Here is a 16,096-nt window from a genome sequence, read left to right as displayed (position 1 = left end):
TAAAGCACTTGATTCAGGACTTCTATCCTCCAGCATTATGAGAAAATAAATTTCTGTTCTTGAAAGTAACCAAATTTGTGATACTTTGCAGTAGAAGCCTTAGGGAATGGAAACAATAAATCATAATGTAATCATGAGAATAACATTCCATTCAGTTGGACAAATAACCATAACCCAATCAAGAGAGTGTCATCTTATCGCATTTGCTATATTCTGTTGGCTAGAAGCAAATCAGAGGTTTCCTCGGACTTGAAGGGAAAAGGATCATGCAAGAGAATGACTCTCTGGGGATATTTTTGGGATTGTCTGCCACATTGATGCAAGGTTATATTTATTTTCCTATAAAAGTGGGCCCCTTTATTATGTAGGAATGGGCTTGAACAACTCTAATTTTTGTCACAGTCTCTATGTATTTCAAAGTTATCTGCAAAGGTATTTTATTCAAAGTTTCAGAATTTCCATGAAATTTTTAAACTCAAAAATGGTTCTTTTCTTTAAAGTCCATCAGTGAATGTTTAATTGTGCATTTAGTTGCTTTTTAAAAAAATAGATTTGATGGTGCATTGCCTGCAAGTTATTTGTGGATAAAAGTTGATCATTTGAAAGTATAAAGCAGAGAAACAGAAGTTTATTAACTAAACTCTGCCCTCTTAAAAAATCATTAGTACCCCAAAAGATATTGGTCAATAAGTTAAATTCCATTGTGCATCTACCATGTATATATTCAGCATTGTACCAGTTTATCAAGTGTCCTTTACTACATATTCAGCATTTCAAATGATACAGTGGTGTGGTTAAGAAGAGTTTAGACTAATCAGCCAGAAAAATCATTGCCCTCAGATTACTCTAGCAAGGATACACTTACACAAAACATAACTAGATTCCAACTATATTTATTAGATTCCACAGAACTGCTGTTCAGGGTTAGCAAGAACCAACAAAGCTAAACAATGTCATTATTTAGCCATAGGTACCCTGTAGTTTTTTTTTTCATCTTGGTTCTTAAATCCAAACTTACCAATACTATGAAATGCAGACATATTTGTGAATTAATGTTCCAGACACATCTTTCATATTTTCCTATGGATTTCTTTGCGGGTTTTCAGATGGACGTGTTTTTCTTTGTGTTCTGCCATGAGCTCCCTTATGGGATAGATTTCAATCCTTAGTCAGCCTTTGGAAAAAATAAATGTTTCCCTATATATGAACTTAGTCCATATCATGTTGCATAACTGTTCTTGGTGCATAGTCCCTGAACATGTTGAATATTCTCTGGGGTTCAAACTGTAAGAGATAACTTGTTTAAAAATCTATTTAATATTGTCAAAGACAGAGGCTTACATATGTAAGGGCTGTCAAAATCAGGTCCCTAAATGAACCTTGATTTTGTAAAGACTACAATTATTTTTTTTCTTCCTGCCAAATTCCTATCTTTAACACTGTGTGAATAATCCTTTAGGGTATTAGTGTTTATTTTTCTGATTTTGATATTACCCAAATAATGTTTCTGAGATTACAGCTCTTTCTGACAGTATTAAACACTACATTTTAAGGACATTTTAAGTCTCTTAAGTTTACAATGTAGTGAAGTTTGCTTCATGCAAAAAAAGTTTATGTGGTCAAGCTCCCCAGATCTGGATTTTAGCAAAGTGCAGTGAAGTGTTCTGTAGGTCCCTAATGAAACCTAGATGATCAAAGTCAGCATTTCTCCTCCAGCTTTTCAGGATTGGGTCTCTTAATGAGAAAGGTCAGAATCCTATAGATAAAATTGCAAACTCTGGAGTAATTGGCTTGTTTTCAAAATTCAAGCTCTGGCATTTTTTAGCTATAAAATGGGATAGTATCAATTACAGAGAATTTGTCATGATTATGTAATGAATGTAAATTGTATAGCATGGATCCTAGCTCATGGAAAGTGCTCAAGATAAAAGATGCAATGAAAATAAAATTTCATCTCAACACTTCTGTGAGGCAAACTTAAGTTGTGGAGAAATATACAATTGATTTAGAGTTTTTTTTTTTCATTGATTTAGATAAGTTTGATACTACCCATCCAGCTAGAAAGGACAAAACATTCATTGGACACCTCCTGCATATCAAATGATATTCTAGAGTTTTACATAGAATTGATTAAATTCTCAAAAGAAATCTATATTTTTATATTTAAAAAAGGAAATTGAGGCTAAAATATAATACAAATAAATTGCAGAGCTATGATTTAAATCCACATCTGTTTGACTCCATAAGTCAAGCTCTCCTTGCTCTACCATGCTGCTTCTCCAAGACCAGAGTTCTCTGAAATTCATGATTTTTATGTATTATAAAGAGAATAGCAGAAAGTAATAGAGCAGAAAGGAATATAAAGTAATGGAGATTTTAACCATATAGGTAACTTGACAATTCCTGTGAAAAGACACAAGTGATTTTAAATGGTGAATAAGCCTAAAAATTTGGGGGTAGTGGGGATGGTGATACATGATTAGGAGTATACAATCTGACACATTCTCAAACTCATTTATGTAGATCTTCCTCTTGGATTTCCACCCACATATACAATGCAGTCCTATCACAGTTATTTAAAAGATAGCCTGATTCTTCCACACAGAGATTGGGAATTAGAATGTAGAGTGTGGAACTATTCTAGACCAATATGGGAGGAATCATCTTACTTGGGAAAGGGCAGGGAGGGAACAGGAGTATAGTTATGATGGTGGTGGGTACTTTAGTTGGGTAAGATGAAAATCTAAATTAGCTAAATTATCCCAGAAATTTCATTATTGTTGAAGCTTGAGTCCTTGATGTTCCCAAGCTAATAACACCTTTCTTTATATTTCTGATGGGATTTCTTTTTTAGGGGTGGCAATTGGGTGGCAATGCAGTGAAAGACCTGGTTTAAGGAGTGTGTGTTTAAAGAATGTGGCCTAATTTAAAGAGGAAGAAGATCTCTGGTACAAGAAGGTCAGTATAAAACTGTTTCTTAGAGTGAGAATACATTATTTTGTTTCTGTTAAAGGCAGTGAATAATGAGATTCTCTGTCATCAGTGTTTTAGGTATTCAATCACATCTTATTGCTTTAAGTATTTTTGAGGCAGAGACCATTTTTTAAAAAAAATTTAAACTGTATTTTGTAAATTAATAAACTATGATATTAGTTTTCTTTCAGCATGCAATTCTATTAATTTTACCAAATGTGGATTTTTAAAATACTACTGCAATCAGAATGCAGAACCATTCTATTACCCACCAAATCTTGTTCCTACTAGATTTACCTTCTTCCCACCTAATTCTTTGGCACAATTGATCAATTTTCTGTCACTATATCTTCTTCTTTTGAGACTGTACTATAAATAGAATCACAGAGTATGAAACTTTCTGAGGTTGGCTTCCTTTACTGAAAATAGCACCTTTGAAATTCATCTAGGTTATTCCATACACCAATAATTCATTCCTTTTAATTGTAGAATAATATACCAATATGTAAATTTGCAAAAATTTATCTATTTACCTGTTCAAAGACAATATTATGTTTCAATTTTTGGCAATTTTGAATAGAGCTAGTATAAAAATTCCTTTACAAGTTTTTGTGTGAAAATGTTTCTTTTCTTTAAAGTAAATAGCCATGATTGCAAGTATTGGATCATATTTTAAGTATCTACTCAACTTGCTAGAACAATGCCAAATTTTTCTGGAGCAACTATGTCTTTTTTTTTAAAAAAAAAAAACTATACCTTTGTTTTAAAACCAAAATGAGATACATACTCACTAGAATGACTAACGTTTAACGCCCTGACAGTTTCAAGGGTATGGAGTAACTGGAACTCTTGCCCACACTCAGGGAGAGGGAATTAAACCACCTCCTGAATATCAGGAAAGGGATCACATTTGGAACCATTTGAGAAGGCTACCTACTATGGTAATTTAAAGAGCATGAGAGAAAATAATAATATGTATAGCAAATAATAAACTGACATAGATATTTGTTATTTCTATTGCTCTTCCTTGTTTGTGATGTTCCAAATTTCCTTCTGCTATCATTTTTTCTTTTGACAAAACCCATCCTTTATCAATTATTTCAGGCAGATCTGCTGACAATATATTCTTTTAATTTTTCTTCTTCTAATAACATATTTCACCTTCATTCCTAAAGGTTATTTTCATTGTGTGATATTACTATTATAAGTCTTTTGGCTAAAAATCTGGAGCTTTTTTTCAACTTTAACCTGATTTGCTGCCACTTCTCATGAATGTACCTGCATTAGGAATACAATGGTTTGGGAGAAGAGAGAAAGAATACAGGAAGTGGGTTTTGCCCTGTCCTAACTGGGACTGAGTTTCATTACTGAGAATTAAGATACATTTTTTTTAGCATGATTAGTTTCTCATTTTTTGTAATAAGTTTGAAAGGGAAAGTCATTTTCTAAAAGATTTTACCTTATTTTATCGAAGGATAATATCTGGTACCATGTTCAGGAAACAAATGTTTGGTCTAGTTGTCTTGAGTAAGTACTATGTACTGAGGGAGTTCTTTGCAGGATAAGTTATCTGAAATCAACCATTAGATGAAGGATCAGAAAACAGAAGGTCAAAGATAAGAGAACAAGAAAGAAATAGTTAATGTATCTAAAAGGTATTAGCCCTGGGGTGGTGACATGATGTTGGAGTTAAAATACCACCTAAACAAAGTGAGGTTCACATTATTTTGAATTCTGTTAAATCTTTAACAGTTATAAATTCCAAGTCTTATGATGGCTTTACAAAAAAAAAAAAAAAAAAAAAAAAACAACTTTTGTAGGCTAACAATTCAAAGATCACATTTTGATGTTTCTGGTTTCTGGGAGGTCTGCAGAACTCAAACTAAATGAAAACTAAGACTTCAAATCATACTCTTATCACTTTTCCAGTGCAAGGATACAAAAGAATCCTATTCATAGATAAACCCTTTAAAGTTCTAATTTTATTTGAATAAAACATTTAATAGGTATTGTCCATTTTAGACTCTGAACTGGATACTTAAAACCATGTGATTAGTTATCAGAATAAAAGTAAAAAATGATTTTAAAAAATAAACGAAACCTCGTAAACGGTGCATAAAAATGATGTCACTGAAATCTGAAAACTCTCTTTAACAGTTTATGTTTATATCTTGCTGATGCTTGATTTAAAAAAAAAAGCAAAAACTGTTAGAAAAAGTTAGCTACTTGAACCTAGGCTGTTGAATGCATTTAAATTCTGCAATTTGGCAGAATATTACATCATCTAAATGGCGGAGATAAACTTGAGGTGTAAGGGATATGAAATGTAGTTTGCATTCTCGACTCAATAGATTTCAGAAGGTGATAAGTTAAAGCTTCTGAGGAAAAAGGTAAACTAACTTTGGAGCTGTGAGTGACATATCCTGGCTGGACTGAAACCAAGGCATTTTCACTAGTTGAAAAGACATGAGCTATTTTGTTTTATTTTTAAAAATTTCCTGGGGTGGGGGATGTAGTTCAGTGGTAGAGCATGTGCTTAGCATTCATGAGGGTCTGGATTCAATCCCCAGCATCCAAACAAACAAACAAATAAATACAAATGTATATGATTTCTACACTATGATTAATCAAAAATCTTTCTTATTAAAGATCTTGAAGTTGGGTACAAACTAAAAATGGCTCTTTTTTTCAGCAATGAGAAAAAATAACCTTGAGCATAAACAACATGAAAATACATAATTTTTATATAAAGAATGAAGAATTACAAAGCTTACATCTTAAAAGAATTCCTTTACTTTTTTCATTATCAATATGCATGAGAGGCTAAGTACTCCATACATCTTTGAGGACAAAAAAGGGATTTGTTCTGTGGAAAGTACTGAAGCTTTTTAACTAGTCTAGTTTTGGGGTAGATAATTGGTTAAGGGAACAAAGACATTGTTCTGTTACCACTGATGGTAAAAATTCATGATATTCACTTGGCCAATGCCTAACTTGCTGAATTTTGCTATATCTTTTGGGTAGTGTGGGGTAATTGCTAATGTTAAGCTGGGCTTCCATTGTCATACTCTCTAGGTAATGATCCTGGCTTCACTATTCACTTTAGGCCCATTATTTATTCTTTCTTAAAATGTATTTATCCCAACATGAAATTGGGTTACTAGTGTTTATCTCATAAGGGTGTTGTGAACATTAAATTATCTTATATGAAAAGCTGTAGCTCAGTTACCTGGTACTTAGTTAACGACAATAAATGTTAATTTTTATGACACAAAAATTTCAGGAAAAATCATATTATTCAGTGAAAGCTCTTTTTCCTGAAAAACATTATGCTATAAAAGAATTTTACCTTGGATATAATTTATTCCAGCAAGTTTGGAATTACTGGCTTCCAATGTTTTAAAATCTGGTATATAACCAATATAATTTAACTACAATTTTAGAAATTGTTCAAATTATATTTATAAAATTAAATTCTGTTCAAACATTTATAGAAACGAGTAAATGTGTTCATGGACTCTTGGATATCTTAAGAACTCAGTTTGAAAATCTTGAGTCAACTCTTAACTCCTTTTCCCTGTACATAGTAGAAAGTCATGTAGAATATTTAGTATCGATCTGTTTGGCTGCCAATCAGGATATTTATCTTACCTCCTAAGACTATGTCTCAGATGGAAGACTTGAAAATCTCTTTGAATTCACTTTCTATTTTTTCCATTGAATCTGGTCATCAGCCTTTCAGCTATTTATCACTATTCTCTTATGTATACCAGGATGGTGGGGAAGAAAGCAATGTTTAAATTCCATCAGGAGTTCCATCAGGAAAGAATTGAACGTTGGTTTCCTCTGATAAATTCTCAGGGCTAAGGTTAGGTTAATACCCCTGCTGTATACTCTCATGAAGCTTGAGATAAGGTGCTCAACATATATTTTCTTAATGATTGAATCCTATTCATATTTGCCTTCACTTTTCTTTGTTTCCCCTTAGAATAAGACAGGTTTCTCTTCTGTTTATACTTTAAGGCTCAGCTCTTTTCTGGGAAAGTTGCAACAGGGTTGATTTTTCCCTTTTTGTAGTATCCATGGCTTCCTTTGCACAGGTATCGTATGATATGCTTTGAGGTAGTTACAAAGAAGTTCTTGTACTATTTTTATTCTATCTGGTGTTGCCAAGCTTCCACATGAATAGCTTAAGGCCCCACAGGAGTTTGGTTTGTATCTGAAACTGTTACCAGCGTGTTGGAAAGAAGAGCAGAAATACTACTTATTTCACTACCTCTGAAACAGAGGGCTTAGTCTATGATTTTAAAAAAATTATTTTTTCTATGTCAACTAAAGGGCCATGAGAGGTTCTTTGGGCTCTGTTTTCCATAATTAACATGTTGTGTCTCTTCCCTCTGTATTCTTTTATGGGAATCATAACTATGTTTCAATGTTCTGAAGTTCAGTACAAGTTGGAAGAATTTACATCTCAGAAATCTAGGACTCAGTGAATGTAATAATAGGATGGAGAGAACAGCTTCCTCAAAAGTAGAGTTAAAAAAGAGAATAAATGAGGCCGTGAAGACAAACCTAGCAAAGCAAGAAAAGTTCACCCAAGTGAAGATTTTCAGCAATGACGAGAGTGTCCCAAGGTTTTATTCTTGTGTGTGAAACCCAGATTTCCTGGAAGAGTGCCTCCTATTGTTTTGGCTCCGTACAAGCCACATAAGTGTATCTGAAACAAAAAGTGGAGATGCTGTTTGGACTCCATCCAGCAGATTGCTCCTATGGTCCTTCCCACAAATTATTGGTTTCTTGCTAATTCCCTCATTTACAGATCCTGCAAACAAACAGAAGTCCTGTATGGATCACTGAAAGGTAGGCAGAAGATAGCAGCAAAATGGGTATAATGATGGAGTTTTGACATTCCAGCAAACGCATGAAGTACTAGATTCCAAAGAGGATTCAGACTTAAACTGTTGTGATAAGGTATTTGCAAACCCTGGTACAGACATGTCCTGAACCTTTTGTTTTGTAATAAAATTTTACTTTTATTTGGTCTCTGTAGATGGAAGGCAAATTCTTTAGCTTGCTTTAAATATAAAATTATATTGCCTCTGGCTATCCTAAAGATCAAGGTCTTTTGTATAATTTTCTTCCCCAATACAGGAAGCATTCTTTCTTCCCTCTAAAATAACCTCATTTATTTAACTTTGAAATTAAAAATTCCTAGGATATTGTTTTCACCAATATCATTCTATGTGCTAGGGAATAAATGGTAGCAAAAACAAAACAACTCCCCCCAACTCCCCCAAACAAACCATTCTGTGGTAAAGTCCTGTACTTTTTCTTTGTGCCAATAAACTCACTAGGGTTAAAAATCCCAAGGCTATTTGAAGTCTGATTCTTCATAGAGATAAGGGAGCACAGTGCTGGGTGGCAGCCAGCTACATGCATGCAGAGCAGATCTCCCTACAAACTGATTCTATCATCTCTGTAATCCACATGCATTTATTAGAAACTTGTTGGGAGGTGCTGACACACAACCCTGCACCGGCTTACAGGAAGCACTGAAATAGGTGGATGTGACATGTTACTTTGTAGTAACCAAAGGGAGGAGAAAAGGGAAGAATTAAAATTGCCTATTTGCTTAGATTCTGGGAGGATTTTCAGACTAAAGTAGGGTGGGGAGACACCTGCCACTCCACTTATTTCCCCCTATTTTTCTTTTCTGGATTAAAAATATTGTCTGAGGTTATATTGCAAGTATTTTGATTATTTCTTTCTCTCTTACACACACACATACACACACACACACACACACACAATTTACAACAGAAACTCAATTCTGAAACCACAATCATAAAGACCCCATTCATAATATGCTTTGTATAAGATATATGATGTATAGATCTCTCCATCCATACACAAAACCATATGGGCTATAGAAGTGAAGATACATTGATCAGAAACAAGGGAAACAAGAGACACAGTTCTGTGGAACTGTGACTTCATGATTGAGTGCTGAGGCTGGGAAGGAAGGCACCAGGAATCATGTGCTGGTTTGTGGACTTTAAAAAGCACTAACTCCTGGAAAGCAGGGCATCAGTCTCACTGAAGGTCTCCACAGAGTTCGGTGGAGGGTTGGATGGGCAGAATGGGCATGGGGGTGAAGTATACCTCTGCCTTTGCTCCTCCCCATCTATCTGTCTATCACCCTGTTTTTTCTCTACTGCTCTCCTCTCCACTCCATCTAGAGGGCGCTTTTAATTGCTTTCCAGATATATAAAATCTCAGTTATGATGGCTCCACCTTCATGGTATTACCAAATAGCATCTCTTCCCTCTATGAAAGCTACCTCTACTTTCCTCACAGAGAGAATTTCCAATGGCTTTTAAGAGAGCAACAGTCTTTTGGCTGAACTAATTCACACTTTAATAATTGATAGACTTTTATTATTCCCAGAATGTTTGCATTTTAAGAGATTTTTATTACCCTAAGGAATCAACAGTTGGAAATGTTTCAGAAACCTTGAAGTGAACTGAACTAGTCAGTTTAAGGAAGACTGGGGGTAGGGGTGGGGGTAAATCAGTGGGCAGCTGTTTTATTTGGTGTTAGAGGCAAGTCTGTGTTAGTGCACAAGCCACTCTATGAAAGCTTGTGCTGGGAAGCCACACAGGATGAGAAGTGCTAGTGGACAGTAGGAATGGAGGATGTCCTCTGCGAAGGGAATACCACAAAACAGCTTAAATGTAGAACATCTTTAGACATTGTCTAGGCCAACTTTCTCATTTTATTGGTGAGCAAAATGTCAATGAAAACTTGCTACTGCCTAAGGGACATTTATGCCATTTATTGTTCACCGAAAAAGGAAGAGCCAAGGATAGTTGACTTGAAATCTGTGTTGCAATTTACTGTTGCTGGAGAAGTGATTTTATTTTTGTGTCTCCTGTTCCATCAAATCTCTTCAGCATCCTACAGGATGAAGAGCACAGCAGGTAGAATGCCAAAGAGGGTGGAGGAAGGTACCCCTGGTTTCTTGCTTTGTGATCATGGGCATGGCTTTCCATTTCTGAGCTTTGGTTCCTCATCTGTTATGATGGGATAATCCATACTGCATAGTTTTACTGTAGTTGTGGGGAGTTACTAAGATAAAGCAGAGGGTAGGAAATGACTAAGTTGGGAGGCTCTTTCAAATTTCAGTCCTTTCTTCTGAAGTCCTTTTTCTGATGCTTTTAGATGCATAGGGCACTTGGCACTTGAGATGGAGAACACCAAATGGACCAAGATTGACGTTATATAACCTTGAGTTTTACATTTGACTGTTAGTGTATATGTACATGAGCAGGTGAAAATAAGGGGAGGAGAGTCCTAGAGTCTTTAAGTCAAGGCCTTGGCTTTGGAACTGGACTTTGAGATAAATGCTAGTGAGTGAAAGATGTGTTTTGCATTGTGCCATCTTAGGAGAGAGATTCAGATTCTTGATCCTTGTGAGTACTCCCAGTTAGAACATCATACAAGTTAAGAAAGGAAATACTTTATGGTTTTGTTCAATCTTGTTCATTTAAAGGTGATAATTGCATTTTTCAGAAAGATCAAACAAGGACTTATGAATGTCCCTCCTTTGGGAGATTGCCACTCTTGCTGGCTTGAAAACTTTTAATTTCTTAGGACTGTGTTGTTAAGTTGCTAAGCTATTACTTTTCTCTGCATCTGGTCTCTTCATGATGCCTACTTAAGCCAACCCAGCTCTTTCCTATGACTCTAGCTGTTTTCACCAGTCATCTCTTCTTTTCTTTTGCACATATGTGTGTTGTCCAGAAGTTTATCATAATTGTGCAACTATTTTTCCTATTTTAAGCTTAAAATTGACTGTAAGAAAAATAAGATGATTCAGTAGACTAGATTTTCTTTTGAGGAGTAGAGAGGATTAAGGGAAGCTTCTGTAGGGAGAGACAATGTCCTCCTGGGAAAATATCAGTCACACTAGTACAGTTTCCCCTAAACAAGGCTACCAATGACCAAAATTAGAAAACCCTCATCATTTTAAGTCACCACAAAACAGCAAACTTGAATTATTGCCTAAAATATAGCACTACACACACCATTTGCCCATTTTTTAAGGGTACTGAAAGACTCTTAAATATTTTACTCAGGTGGAAAAGATCTACATATGTTCAGGGTTGGTAAGATGGCTTAGGTGGTGGTGGTGGTGGGGTGGTGGAAGGGGAGCAACTAGAGGATGGAAGTTGCAGGGTATCAAGTATTTCTTACCCTATTTTTTTGCCAGTTCTTTAGACCTTTTGGGGATAGTTTCTTTAGATATTTTAAGTTTACTTCACACAATCCATTCTCTGGTTTAGAGTTAGAGCCATCATTTTCCTCTCTGTAGATTGTATATTTATATTATCTGTCAATTTTACTATTGGTTTTTCCATCTTTTCTTGCTTATTTGTAGGAGGTCTTTGTACAGGATATATATTCTTTGTACAGGATGCAAATATCTTCTCTGGAATCTGTCATCATATATAATCAAACCCATCAAACTTTCCTTTTATAAGTTTGTGCATTTTTATCTTATTTAAGATGCTTCCAGATGTTGTAAAGATAGTGTTTTATATTTCTAAATTTTTTCTATTTCTGTATTTAATATTACACCGGAGATCATACAATGCAATAAAGAGACTACAAAATAAATTTGAGGATTGGAAAGAAAATTGATATAAATATTTATGTAGAATATTTGTAAGAATCAGCAAGACATTGTTCAAACTACAAACAATTTAATAACATGGTTAGACATAAAATCAACAAGCAGAAAAAATAGATTTAACATTAGGACACAAATCAAATTTAGCATATTAACAGAATAAAAAAAACCCAACCAATCATATGATCATCTTGACCAATGTAGAAAATTCATTATTAATTTCAACATTTAATAATAAATATATTTGTAATACAGCCCCACAAAATCCATTTGAAATACTGGCACATTATACCCTAAGAACAATTGTGTTTATCTTTACCAGTTGCTATTAACAAGAAAATATAATACCATATGTAATGGCAACAAACTAACAAAAGTGAATGAGTTTTATTACAGAGACATACTTTAATATATCACTGGAGAACACAAAAGATCTGAATAAATGGGAGAATATATGGGTTTTAGTCATCTTTTTCGCTGCTGTGACTAAAATATCCTATTAGAACAATGCTAGAGGAGGAAAAGTTTATTTAGGGGCTCATGGTTTCAGAGGTCTTAATCCATAGACAGCAGGCTCCATTCCTCGGGGCTCAAGGTGAGTAGAAGAGTGTGGCAGAGAGAAACAGCTCACATGATGATCAGAAAGAGGAGAAATAGTCTCCACTCTCCAGATACAAAATATATACCCCATAGCAACGCCCCCAAGGAACCACTTCCTCCAGCCATACCCCATCTGCTTCCAGTTACCACTCAATTAATCCCAGGGATCAATTTGCTAATTAGTTTAAGGCTATAACACAACCATTTCTCCTCCAAACTGTCTTACATTGTCTCACACGTGAGCTTTTGGGGGACACCTCTTCTAACAATATGTCATATAACAATATATCTCTGAATGGAAAGACAATGCAGTAAAGATAATACTTATTTCTCTATCTATAAATGTAATGCAATTTTAATAAAAATCTATGAATATCTAAAAAAATTTGGAAAAGAGGAGAAAAGATGTGAAATCAACACTTAAGTTATAAAAGTATATAACAAATATGTAATTAATTACTCCAGCACTGGCACAAGAATGGACAAATGGACTATTTGAATACAATAGTTCCAAAACCATGTCTAGGTACATACAGGAAATTGTTAAGGATATATGAGCTATTTTAATAATTTGTCATAGAAGATGCTTAAAAATTATGTTGACATATAATAATAACAAGAACAAAAATGATAGCTAATACTTATTGAATACTCACTATGTCCCAGCACTGCTCCATTTGGAACATAGATTGACTTGGTCTCACCACAATATATGAATATTTTTAGTATTGTTTTACATATGATCAATCTGCAGTACAGACAGAAAGATTGGATAACTTGGGAGATTTCCAAGCAGGACTTTCATCCCAGGCAGTTTGGGTTCAGTGTCCATAAGCTTAGCCACTACTCTTCTCTCTGTTTTTTTTTTTTTTTTTTTTGGAGGGGGGGTGTTTGAACCCAAGGCTTAGCACGTGCTTAGCAAATGCTGTGCCATTGAGCTACATCCCAGCCCACCGCTGCCATTCTCAATGACTATTTCAGAGCTATATTGGCTCATTGTAAGACAAAAAAAAGTAAATAAAATTAGGTCCTTACTCTAAACTACACACACACAAATGGAATAAATTATAACCCTGTTTTAAAGCCTATGATTTATTCTAATATTTCTTGTCACTGATATATGGTGGGAGTGGTGACTAGCTCACCTCACAATATAAATCTAAAAACTCCAATCACTTGTTGACACCTGGATGCTAATTTTTAATTTTAGTTTTCATATTTTCTCTGTTCAATATCTAAAGAAGTAAAAAAATTAATTTTTCTGACCACTGTTAATTATTACAAAAAGAAAATAAAGAAGTGATTAACCATGTCTAATCTCAATCTAGGACACTGTATACTTTTGGGAAAATGTAAGAAGGACTGTTTAAATGGGGAATTTTGGACACATATTGAGCTGAACACTCATGGAAGTTATTGGGGTATGTTAGCTAAATGTCTAGATGCTTCCTGAATATTGCTTTGGGAAGGAAGCAAAAAAGTACATGATTTCTAATGATGTGGACTTTAAAGATAAGGGAATTTACCTAGAAATCCATAAATTCATCTCTACGTCTCAACCATGTGAAATAAAATGTATCATCCCAGCATTAGGATTGTAAAGTTTTGGTGAATAAAAATATGTAAAATTTACAATTTTGTTTACATTATAATAACTTTTATATTAAAAATAGCTCCCTGAAAGGAGATTCAAGATGGCAGATTAGAGGAAGGCTGCATTTCTAATTGCTCCATTACTTAGGATTCAAACAGCAGGAGTACTGCTTCTCAGCAAGGTGGGTAAAAGATGGATTTCACTAAAATTCAGTCAGAACATCTTAGAAATTCAGAAATTTGAGTTTATTGAATAAAGAAGAAAGAGTACATTGGAGCTGAGCCAAGCTAGTTGTGGCAGCGTCAACTATAGCAGCACTGGTTTATCACAGAGAGAGGAAGAACACAAAAAGAAACTCATGGACTGACAGATTTAATGTGGAAAAACCTGAGATCAGAAAAGCATTCTGAATTTGGCTATTCCAGAGACTGCATTGTGAACTGATGCTTGGAGAGCGTTCTGTTTCACAATTGGCCGAGGACAGCTGAGTTGGGAAGCATCTTGAAGCAGCCATGCTGTAGCTGTTGGTATGGGAGCTGGGAGATTGTAGCAAACACTGCCACACCATCACAACAAGTGCCCACCTTGGGGCCTGGGGTGTACCTAGCAGGACATGAGTGAAATAGGCACATGGAAGATTGTACCCAAGGAGCCCAACTCACTTTCCCTTTGAGTCTGGTGGCTCACGTGACCAGCTGAAGTGGGTCAGGATCTGAGCAGGTGGGTGTGAATATGCCCAGGGACTAAGGGTGGGAAGGTTGTGTTCCTAGGTAGCAGAGTGTGTGGAGAACTGCTTCCCCTGCACTGCTAATAGAACTCTTCAGAGTCTTCTGAGATCCAGACTCCTGACTGAAATCAGAAACTGCTGGGGTATATGTTGATTTATTCTCTTCAGAGCAGACACCACCCAACAAAGCCCCTGAGGCCTGATTAGATCTAAGCCCAGGTGGCCACAATAGCCCCACCTTGGGAGTACCTTAACCTGGTCTGTGCAGAAAAAGCTCCAATTAAATGGACTTCGCATCCCAACCTACCTTACACTGGTAAGATGGGAAGCTTAGAACTGTTTCAAGCAGCTTCCGTTTTAGGCCGCTCCTGCTGGCAGCATGATGAGCAACTCCTCACCCACCCATCCACCACTTTTTCTACCTCTCTGTAGTAGCCCAAGAAGAAATGGAAAGAAGGACAGATGGGCATAGGCAGTGACCATTCTCATCAACTATTCTGAACACCTTGGTGGAGACAATTTATTCCTTAAGACTCTTTTCCTTATTTATTCGTTTGTTTGTTGTTGTTTTGTTGTTCTCGTCTTGCTAATTGGCTCATGGACGTATACACATGGATATATTTGGGTGTTTTTTTCATCTAATTTTTAGCATTTTTTAAAGGAATTTTTTAAACTTTTTTTTAATAGAGAGACTCAGTATCTTTATTTTGTTTATTTATTTTTATGTGGTGCTGAGGATCCAACCAAGTGCCTCACATATGCGAGGCAAGTGCTTTGCCACTGAGCCACAACCCCAGCCTCAAAGGGTTTTTGTTGTTATTGTTCTGTGGTGCTGGGGATTGAACCCAAGGTCTTGTGCATGGGAGACAAGCACTCTACCCACGGAGCTATATCCTGTAAGTGTTCCTAGTCACTGGTGTGGACTTTGGTCACTGGCTACCTCAGTTGTAGGGGGTAGAGACGCGATGTCAAAGCAACACACGTACACTGGGAGCTGGTGAGAAAGCTGGCTGATGAGAAACCAGAGACAACGTTCAACAAGCTCAGTTGATGTTCAGGAAGCTCAAGCTCATTTATTTTTGGAATGCATACAGCTGTTATAGGGTTCAGGTAGGGCGAGACTGCCAATCACACATAAGCACCTTAACATCTATAAGCCAATCCTCTTATGCCTAATGTAACTGCACTAGGAGGAAGCACTAAATATTGCTGTCGATGGAAGGCAGTATGGAAGGGTCTTTGTCCCTAAGGGAGGGGGACTTTATGAGTTGGGGGGTTACATACCCTGAAGCACTTGACTCTCCCTTTCCTGACCTGGTAGTCTGGTAGCTTGGCAACGCTGACCACAAGTGCTGAGGATGTGGTTTCACAGACAGCCCGCTAGAACAGAGCACTCCGTCGTGCAGGTGTTCCTGTCAGGCATGTACAAGTGTAGGTTTTCCTAGCACTCCGAGTTGCTCGTAGCTACTAGCTGTGAACCGTATGTTATTCCAACAATATCCCCAGCCCT

This window comes from Spermophilus citellus (genome assembly GCF_964194105.1).
Source record: "Spermophilus citellus genome assembly, contig: SCAFFOLD_130, whole genome shotgun sequence".
Lineage (NCBI taxonomy): Eukaryota > Metazoa > Chordata > Mammalia > Rodentia > Sciuridae > Spermophilus > Spermophilus citellus.
This window is presented reverse-complemented; position numbering follows the sequence as displayed.